Below are 10,816 nucleotides of genomic sequence, written 5' to 3' on the forward strand. Positions count from 1 at the left end.
GGCACCTCCAGCAACAGTTGGTCAGAAGACCTTAAGGCTCTGGTTGGGGTGTAAGGAAAAAGAAGCTCAGAAAGATACACTGGGGCCAGGCCATGGAGGCCTTTAAAAACAATTAAAAGAAGTTTAAAATCAACCCGGTAATGAACCGGAGGCCAGTGAAGAGTACGATGGTTGGACTTTTTCTTTCCTGAAAGAAGATGAGCAGCATCATTCTGAATAAGCTGGAGGCGGTTTAGAGAGGTCTGATCCAAGCCAATGTACAGAGAGTTACAGTAATCTAGTCTGCTTGTGACAAAGACATCAATAACCTTCTCAAGGTAAATTCTAGAGAAATATACATGGCTAGGAGACGGAGATGGAAGAAACTTTTTCTAACAACAGCACTGATCTGCTTATCAAATTTAAAATGGCTGTCAAAAATCACTCCAAGGTTCCTCACACAGGAGTAAATGTTGAACAAGCTGGGAAGTGGTTAGTATAGTGGGTGTAGATACAGAAATGTGTGCTAACACGCAGCGCACGACTGTTACAGAGATGAACGACAGGTTCAACCATCTGTTTATACAAAATTACAAAAGCCAGGGGTGTGTAACACATAGAGTGCCAAAATACCATATTCGTCTGAATATAAGACAACCTTGATAACCCCCTCCCCATCCCCAAGTTTTTTTTTTTTTGAAAAAGATTTCCTGAATACCAAATGACACTCATACAAGCACATTTAATGGACAGTCTCTCATTTCTTTTTTCCAATCACACACTCTCACACTTTTGTGTTTAGAAAAACCATCAACCTTTCTGACAATACCATTTCTAAGATGATCATTTTGGGTTCACAATCTTCTAACATGACACCCTCACACCATATTCTTGGCTGCTTGAGAGCTGTTTGATGACTGCTGGATTTATCACCATGAACTTAAGGTTTGTCTCATAGCTTTGTAGTTGCTGGTTTAACTTACTCATTCTCTCCATCACCCAGCACTGTAAGCTGGTTAGTGGGGCAGGTCACTTCAGTCCTATGTATTTGGTGCCACCTACTGTTGTAGACAAGTAGAAGTCTCGTCTCTGGATATAAGACAACCCCATTTTTATCATCTTTCCATTAATAAAAAAATAAAAATAAATAAAAAAAACTGTCTTCAGAACATTGCAGTTTTAACTGTCATTATAATGACTTTTATGGAACAGTGCCATGTAAGCTTCACTTTTTAATATGCTGCCCCCTGGTGGAGATGATCCTAATCTTTTTCCGAGAACTGAAGACCATACAGAGTGTAAAAAGCTCTAAACATTTACAAGTCACGTCTGTGCATCAACATTGCAGGCATCCAAACATCAAGCAGAATGAGCCCTTAAGTTTAATTTTAACCCTCTCAAAGTATCTCCAAAATGTTCTCATAATGCAAAAATGTTCTCACACTGACGGTCCAAAAGAATATGGTGTTAACATACACACATCCTGTAGACACACTGTGAAGTAAACACACAAAAACAGCTGCACACACACATAAACGCACACCGTCACATCAGTGTCTCAGACAATGCCCTGACAGCATTGTTAAAGAAGATTGATTATATTTAACCCTTTGTGGTTTCCGAGGTTGAGCAGAGGGTGGTGAGCTGGAGTGTGTGTGTGTGTGTGTGTGTGTGTGTGTGTGTGTTTGTGTTTATGTGTGTGTGTGTGTGTGTGTGTGTGTGTGTGTGTGTGTGTGTGTGTGTGTGTGTGTGTGTGTGTGTGTGTGTGTGTTTGATGTGCACGTTTCAGGACCCCCTTACGTTTCTCAGCGGGTGTGAGAAAGTCAGATTTGAGAAAAGACATGGCCGTAATTGCTCGCAGTAAGTCAGTAAGTCAAGTTGTATTAATCACAGACCGTGGTTAATCTTTGCTCTTACCTCACTCTCCAACAAATTCTTATGCACGCCCGCAGACGCATGTTTCCAAAGTGGCAGTCCGGCAAATCAGCGGCGCAAATAGCACATCTCATTTTAGCTCCAAGTCAACATGACCTTTGTGTTTTCAGGGATGTTTTTGGAAGAAGAATCGTACAAATGCGCCAGATGTCATCATAGATGAAGAATGTGATTCCAAGATAGTTCTGTCATGTGTTATTCCATTATGTATTTGCAGGATATAAAATATGTGCTATCAAGATGACTGTGATTTGTGAATGTAGATAAATAAGGAGCAGTGCATCTTTGCCAATAAGCTAACTTACTGAGCTGGATGATAAAATAGCACCAATCTGTCAGCCTTGGAGCAAACTGTAGCACATACACTCCTAATTACAATTTAAGGTTACAAAAATAATGACACTGATAAGAGAAATGGTTTCATTTCTTTAATGGCTACTTGATTCTGCAAATGTGTTTTTTGTGGCTCTCGTGAACGAGTGTACAGGTGCGTCATCAGGCTTAATGGTGTTTTCCTAAAGTCCCATGAACCTTTGGAGTGTATAACTGTGGTTAATGTGACCCTCCATTCTTCAGACATCTCCAGACATTTTTATATAGTCATGTACCATCTCTCCATTTCAGCACATTCCTCTTACAGTCTCTCATTTAATTAACTACCTTATTCATTTTCCATCACTTCTCATTGTGTAGTGTCAGACGAATCTGATTTATTGTCAAGTAAATGTTATCTCATTGTTTTTGTAGGAGCTGAGCTAGAAAACATGGTTGCTATCTGAAGAAGCTATGTGGCTAAGTAGTGAAACATCATTAATAGTCCAAGAGTATGAGCCCAAAAATGGCCAAATAAAGGAAAATTTTGGAGAACAAGCTAAAATTTTCAGGATAAAATTGTTTAGATTCACATACTAAAAGTCCAAGACAATCCCACTTGTGGCTTTTTGATAATCCAAGATGGCATCCAAAATGGACGCCTTATTTTTTTTTTACAGATCTTTGCATTTTGAAATGTTAGGAACCTGATTTAGGTATCTAAATATATGTTTTAGAGATTAAACTCTTTCCCATGATTATCTACAGGTTTTAGAGATGAACACCTTAAATAATATTCAGATTTTAACATTTTAGATCGAGCTTCTATGGACTGTGCTGTGAATTCTCATACTTAGGTTGCCTTACACTTACTCATTATCAGCCCAAAGCATTTGCTTATGGATAGGATAAAAATATCTCGGTGAGCATTTCTTAAACATTCTCACTTATTCTCTTCAACTTGACAAACATTGGTGGTAGGTTTTTTGTGTGTCAAATATGTGAAATCTGACTGAAAAGAAGAAATAAGCTAAGGGGAAATCTGGGAAAACCTTGAAACCTCTACATGATCATTATGAAGCATTTCTCATGTCTTAATACATACATGTAGACACTTAAATTAAACCAGAAACAAATATATGTTTAGCAAAAAGTGAATTGGTGGCCCTGTACATCATCATATATTTTGAAGAAGGCACAGGGGGATTTGTGAGGACTTTTAATAACCTATCCTCAAAGTTTCAGCTTGTTCTGCAAAATGTCCATTTATTTAATGCTAAAATTCTTAAACTGTTAAGAACAGTAAGAAGTCCAGTTGCTGCAGAATAATGGTGTCTTGCAAAGAAGGTTATGTTTTCATTTCTGTTTGCATGTCTTAATTTGTTGGGTGGGGGTCAGAAGGATATCTCAAACAGACATGAGAGAGATATCCTGCAGAGGTAGGCCTTGGATCAAGGAAGAGTTTATTGAATTGTGGTGTGGATCAAGTGGTAGATTATGTCTTTGATCTATGATCTTTGATGTTAATTCCTTAGAACCTGATCCTGTCGTTAATCCCCAATCTGTAATCCTGATTGCATTTATCCTGTAATCAGGATTGCTGATTAGTTCAAAACGGTCAAGATCCTCTCCTTTACCAAATTCCATTGATGCTGATTCCAAGCGTGTGCTCCGGGCTACCTGTCTGTGTCCTCAATAAGACACTTCATCTGCTTTGCCCCAATCCATCCAGCTGTAAATGTGTACCAGCCTTGGCTGGGGAAGCAACATGTAATGTACTCGTGTCTTGTCCAGTGGAAGTTGTAGACTCATCTGCTTCATGCTATATGTACACTATATGTTTCTGGGGATAAGGGCTAGTCAGATGGACCTCAAGGCCTGTACTGGTGTATTGTCAGTGTAATATGAATTCCACCATCTGTTGTTCCCTCTAAGAGCCATGTGTGCTGGAAACTGGTGCATTTTTATTTAGGTGGTGGACTCAGTAGGTGGCAGAATTTCAATTTCAATTTATGTTTATTCATATAGCTCCAAATCACAACAACACTGCCTCAAGGTGCTTCACACGAGTGAGGTCTCAACTTATAGAAGTGAGAGGTTTTTTTTGCCATTGAACCAGATCTGCGTGCAGTGTGTGAAAGTGCACATCATATATGGGAGCAGAATCTACTACAGCTCCCTGAGGTGATGCAGTTGAGCGCCTCATTCTTTCAGTGGCTCCTCCTCCTCCATCATCTTCCATCCACTCAATCATCTGTCATATCACACAGGTGTAGAAAGCCCCCATACATGCACCATCCCATGACTAGACCACCTGTTTAATTTGGGTTCACAACATACAGTTGCACCACAGGTGCACTATATGATACACAAAGATGACATCACAGACCACCATGGTAGTTTATGGTGCAGTCGCTTTCTGCTGTCTAATGACCACAGTAGAGCTGACCTCTGTTTAAGACCATGAATCCAAGGAAAAATAAAATGCATTCAAGGACTCCGCTGTGTAATTCAATTGCTTGAACTAAAAGCATGTGCCAACTTCTTGAAATCACACTGTGATAAGAATGTCTTCATTTTTGCTTTATTCTTTAAATGGTGAAAACGTGTCATAGTGGTAGATGAGTGTTTTCCCTGCTGACATGAAGCCCAAGGACAGAGCATGTTATCTGATGTGGAGACTATGAGGAGACATTCTTTTGAGTTTGCCTATTTCCTGCACGGGTAACAGCAAAGAGCTGATGAGTCAGTGGGTGGATTAGTCCATCCTGGCCAGTTTGAGCAGGCAGTAACTCTAAAACAATAAATGGTATCATCTCATAGCTCATCAAATTAAAAGAACACACAATGAGGATAAAGCCATTAGATGTCAGTAACTTTGATGCAACAGATGAATAAAAAAACAGGAAATAGCCCAGTGTAATATCCCATAGATGTTTCTGCCACCTGCTGGATACGGTGCCCACCTTCAGGTCCTTCTCACACAGATGCTGTGTTTGTGGTGTCTGGAGGCATGTGTAGCACTCACCACCCAACTCACCACCATCCGCCATAAACACACCACTACTTGGTGTCCCTTACACGCCACTAATGTACCATGCACACACCACACCAGGTTGTTGAAAAACTCCAAATTTATGAAAAAATATTTAAAAACAGACAAAGTTGATAAAACACTGGCCAGAGGTTACATATTACATTAAATGCCACTGAACGCTGCACACATGCAGAGGTCACATACCGCACACATACAGCAGGCGCACACTGCCTGTGCTGGTGACTGCCGGTGAGTATAGCATGCCAGTGATTACTACGGACATGCGTTCTATATGAAAGGGGTTTTACATTTAGCTAACACGTCAAGCTAGCAACTGTAGGAAGATATGTCATGCTGACTGTATGGCAAAATATGGGATGAAATATACAACAAAACAGATAAGTAAAAATAGAATTAGCCAGTACATTCTGAGTGCCGGTCCCAAGCCCGGATAAATGAGAAGGGTTGCGTCAGGAAGGGCATCCGGCGTAAAACAAGCCAACCCAACTATGCAGACTCAGAATCGAATTCCCATACCAGAACGGTCGCGGCCCGGGTTAACAACGCCCGCCACCGGTGCTATTGCCCAACAGGGTGCCGGTGGAAATTGGGCTACTGCTGGGCGAAGACGACGAAGAAGAGGAGGAAAACGTTGCCACGAACAGCGGGAGAAGAATAAAACTAGAAGGGTGGAAATGAGAGTGGGGACTTTGAATGTTGGTAGTATGACTGGGAAAGGGAGAGAGCTGGCTGATATTATGGAGAGGAGAAAGGTAGACATATTGTGTGTGCAAGAGACCAAGTGGAAGGGAAGTAAGAGCAAGAGCATCGGCGGTGGGTACAAGTTGTTGTACCATGGTGAGGACAGGAAGAGAAATGGTGTTGGGGTCATTTTAAAGGAAGAGTATGTTAAAAGTGTGTTGGAGGTTAAGCGAGTGTCTGACAGGGTGATGAGTGTGAAGTTGGAAATTGAAGGGGTGATGATGAATATCATCAGTGCATATGCCCCACAGGTAGGTTGTGAGATGAAGGAGAAAGAAGATTTCTGGAGTGTGTTAGATGAGGTGGTGGAGAGTGTGCCCAAGCATGAAAGAGTGGTGATAGGAGCGGACTTCAATGGGCATGTTGGTGAAGGGAACAGAGGTGATGAGGAAGTAATGGGTAGATATGGTATCAAGGATAGGAATGGGGAAGGACAGATGGTAGTTGATTTTGCAAAAAGGATGGAAATGGCTGTGGTGAATACCTACTTTAAGAAAAGCGAGGAGCACAGGGTAACATATAAGAGTGGAGGAAGGTGCACACAGGTGGACTACATTCTTTATAGGAGATGCAAGCTAAAAGAAATCATAGACTGTAAGGTGGTAGCAGGAGAGAGTGTCATTAGACAGCATAGGATGGTTGTCTGTAGGATGACTTTAGAGGTAAAGAAGAAGAAGAGAGTGAGAGCTCAACAAAGGATCAGATGGTGGAAGCTGAAGGAGGAAGACTGTTGTGTGAAATTTAGCGAGCAGGTGAGAGAAGCACTGGTTGGAGGGGAAGCAATTTTGGACAACTGGAAAAGTACTGCAGATGTGGTGAGGGAGACAGCTAGGGCAGTACTGGGTATGACATCTGGACAGTAGAAGGAAGACAAGGAGACTTGGTGGTGGAATGAAGAGGTCCAGGAAAGCATAAGGAGAAAGAGGTTGGCGAAAAAGTTTTGGGATAGTCGGAGAGATGAAGAAAGTAGACAGGAGTACAAGGAAATGTGGCGTAAGGTGAAAAGAGAAGTGGCAAAAGCAAAAGAAAAGGCATATTGCGAGCTGTACAAGAAGTTGAATAGTAAGGAAGGAGAAAAGGATTTGTACCGATTGGCCAGACAAAGGGACAGAGCTGGAAAAGATGTGCAGCAGGTTAGGGTGGTAAAAGATGCACATGGTAATGTGCTGACAAGTGAGGAGTGTGTGCTGAAAAGGTGGAGGGAATATTTTGAAGAGCTGATGAATAAAGAAAATGAGCGAGAGAAAAGGCTGGATGATGTGGTGAGAGTAAATCAGGAAGTACAAGAAATTAGCAAGGAAGAGGTGAGGGCTGCTATGAAGAGGATGAAGAGTGGAAAGGCAGCTGGTCCAGATGACATTCCAGTGGAGGCATGGAAATGTCTAGGAGAGATGGCAGTAGAGTTTCTAACCAGATTGTTTAATAAAATCTTGGAAAGTGAGAGGATGCCTGAGGAGTGGAGACGAAGTGTGCTGGTTCCTATTTTCAAGAACAAGGGTGATGTGCAGAGCTGCAGTAACTACAGAGGCATAAAGTTGATCAGCCACAGCATGAAGTTATGGGAAAGAGTAGTAGAAGCTAGGCTTAGAAAACAGGTGAAGATCTGTGAGCAGCAATATGGTTTCATGCCGAGAAAGAGCACTACAGATGCAGTGTTTGCTCTGAGAATGCTGTTGGAAAAGTACAGAGAAGGACAGAAAGAGTTACATTGTGTGTTTGTGGACTTAGAAAAAGCTTATGATAGTGTGCCAAGAGAAGAGTTGTGGTATTGTATGAGGAAGTCTGGAATGGCAGAGAAGTATGTTAGGGTAGTGCAGGACATATACAAGAATAGTGTTACAGCGGTGAGATGCGCAGTCGGAATGACTGACTCATTCAAGGTGGAGGTGGGATTACACCAAGGATCAGCTCTGAGCCCTTTTTTGTTTGCAGTGGTGATGGACAGGTTGACGGATGAGATCAGACAGGTGTCCCCATGGACTATGATGTTTGCAGATGACATTGTGATCTGTAGTGAGAGTAGAGAGCAAGTTGAGTCTAGTCTGGAGAAGTGGAGATATGCTTTGGAGAGAAGGGGAATGAAAGTCAGTAGAAGCAAGACTGAGTACATGTGTGTGAATGAGAGGGAGCCCAGTGGAATAGTGCAGTTACAAGGAGTAGAAGTGGTGAAAGTAGATGAGTTTAAATATTTGGGGTCAACTGTTCAAAGTAATGGAGAGTGTGGTAGAGAGATGAAGAAGAGAGTGCAGGCAGGGTGGAGTGGGTGGACAAAGGTGGCAGGAGTGATTTGTGACCGAAGAATATCAGCAAGAGTGAGGGGAAAGTTTACAAAACAGTAGTGAGACCAGCTATGTTGTATGGTTTAGAGACAGTGGCACTAACAAAAAGACAGGAGGTAGAGCTGGAGGTGGCAGAGCTGAAGATGATGAGATTCTCTTTGGGAGTGACAAGACTGGACAAGATTAGGAATGAACATATCAGAGGGACAGCTCAGGTGGGACGGTTTGGAGACAAAGTCAGAGAGGCGAGATTGAGATGGTTTGGACATGTGCAGAGGAGGGACCCAGGGTATATAGGGAGAAGGATGCTGAGGATGGATCCACCAGGCAGGAGGAGAAGAGGGAGACCAAAGAGGAGGTTCGTGGATGTGCTGAGAGAGGACATGCAGGTGGTTGGTGTGACAGAGCAAGATACAGAGGACAGGGTGAGATGGAAACGATTGATCTGCTGTGGCGACCCCTAACGGCAACAGCCGAAAGACAAGAAGAAGAAGAAGAATTAAGGATTGGGTTGAATGTGTCGCTGCGCATGATTTCAAAACTTTTCATACGTACTGTAGATTAGTGAAGGGCTACTCAAAATTCAACTATGCAACAACTGCATTTTAGAACATTGTTTTAAGATGGCAAATATGTTTAGACACATAATCCCCCCTATGTCTCCAAATGTGGGATGAAATATACAACAGAACAGGAAAATAAAACCAGAAACAAAGAATGGATAGAATGGGTGGCTGGGGATGATATCAAAACTGTTCAGCTATGCTGCAAATTAGTGAACGCTAATCTGGATTCTCTGTCAAAAGAAACACGATGAACACTGGCGCCTACTGGACAGTTCACGAATGTGCATCAATATAAAAGGATGAATTTCATATATAAAGGCTACTGTCAGTGTACTGGGCACATACAGTCTGTATGTGCACAAGCAGGTATGATGCTTGTAAAATTAAATATGAAATTGCATTGTATTATTAATGTGATTGTCAAAGTTTATATTTTTTTAGAAAAACCCTGTTTGCTGGGTTTCAGAGAGTGATGTTAAATATAAACAGATCGTCTGTCGGTGCAGATGACACCGCCGCGTGCGCACCGCAGAGTGAGGCTACCTGTTACAGCGCAGAGTGGAGAAAACGCATGCACAGTGAAGTACGACCTCTCCCGTCTGCTAATGGCCGCTCTTGTCTTGGGAGGCCTGGAGCCTGTCTCAAATGCAGGTCATCACCCCGTCCTCATGCCTCTGGTATGGTGTGTGTGTCCCAGCTGACCTGTCCCCAAGACATGTACTCGTACACAAAAAGCAGCACTCCTAATTTGCTGTAATCTGTCCCTCTCTTTCTGTTTGGCTCCCTCTGAGGACTTACTGAACATGAGATCACCGTGAAAAGCGTGAGATGGGAGGAGAGAATGATGGTGGGAGTAAAGCAGGAGACATGAGGACAGAATAGACAGGGAAATATGAGAAATTAAAAGGAGGCTTCCAGGGAGTTGTCGAGAAGGGATACTGTGCAGGCCTTCTAGAGAAAGGGGTGGACAAGGAGGACGGGGAAGCGGAAGATGAGCCGTGCTCGTAACACTCGCACTTTGACGTCGTGACACACAAGGGCGGTGGCACAGCCAAAAATGTATTTACTCTTCTGTTCTAGCACTGCCAAGGAAGCATTGATTGGCAGATCTGCCAAAATTTTACAGCCTTAATTTTGAATCTGTTATGACGGCCCCACCCTGCTGATGTCATCAGAAATAAGAAGGAGCTGATTACACCAGCATTTTGGCTGGGATTTTTTTTTTTCTCTCAAATTCATTTCATTAGATTTCAGTGTAATTCACGTGGTAGGTGGATTCTGTTGGATTCCGTCAGGGTGGAAAAATATTTGTTTGTATAATATCTGCATAATTCCAGTAGGAAAATTTGGAAAAATAAATCTGAATAAACTCCACAGCTCTACCCCTGTAGGAATGTTTTGGGTTTAACCCAAACGAAACAGAAGGGCCCATTAATGAGAATGAACCAGGACGACCCTTTTGTAAAAGTGCAGTTTTTGTTAAGGGAGTCCATCACTTGCATAAAATTTTCTGCAGTCATATCCCCAGAAGCATGTAATTTCTTCAGCATTGTCTTTGTGTCTTGGTGGCTTCCCTCACTAGTCTCCTCCTTTCACAGCTGCTTAGTTTTTGAGAACTGTCTATTCCAGACAGACTTAGCATACAGTACCATAGTTTGATTTTATGACTGACTGATATGTACTGTATTTTCTGGAATATAAGTAATTTTTTTTTACTAGTTTGTGAGGTCCTGAACCTGACTACTTATATAGAACTTTCAAAGGAATCACATCAAGAAGCAAATAATGTGCAATAATAAAAGATGCACTGCAGCAATACACAAAAATCCCAAATTAAAGAGCTGACTGCTAACATTATGAGCTCATTTTATTTCTGTTTTTACCTGCAATGTCGACATGGCACAAGTTCCAGGTTGTGCCTGGCAACACAGGATAGTGTACGTAAT

General features: G+C 42.1%; 1 protein-coding gene across 1 annotated transcript in view; it reads left to right on the forward strand.

The window, feature by feature from the left end:
- LOC117513625 (vacuolar protein sorting-associated protein 13B-like) overlaps positions 1-10,816 on the forward strand; it is a 1,146,044-nt gene that overhangs the window by 950,358 nt on the left and 184,870 nt on the right.

Source organism: Thalassophryne amazonica, chromosome 7 (genome assembly GCF_902500255.1).
Source record: "Thalassophryne amazonica chromosome 7, fThaAma1.1, whole genome shotgun sequence".
Classification (NCBI taxonomy): domain Eukaryota; kingdom Metazoa; phylum Chordata; class Actinopteri; order Batrachoidiformes; family Batrachoididae; genus Thalassophryne; species Thalassophryne amazonica.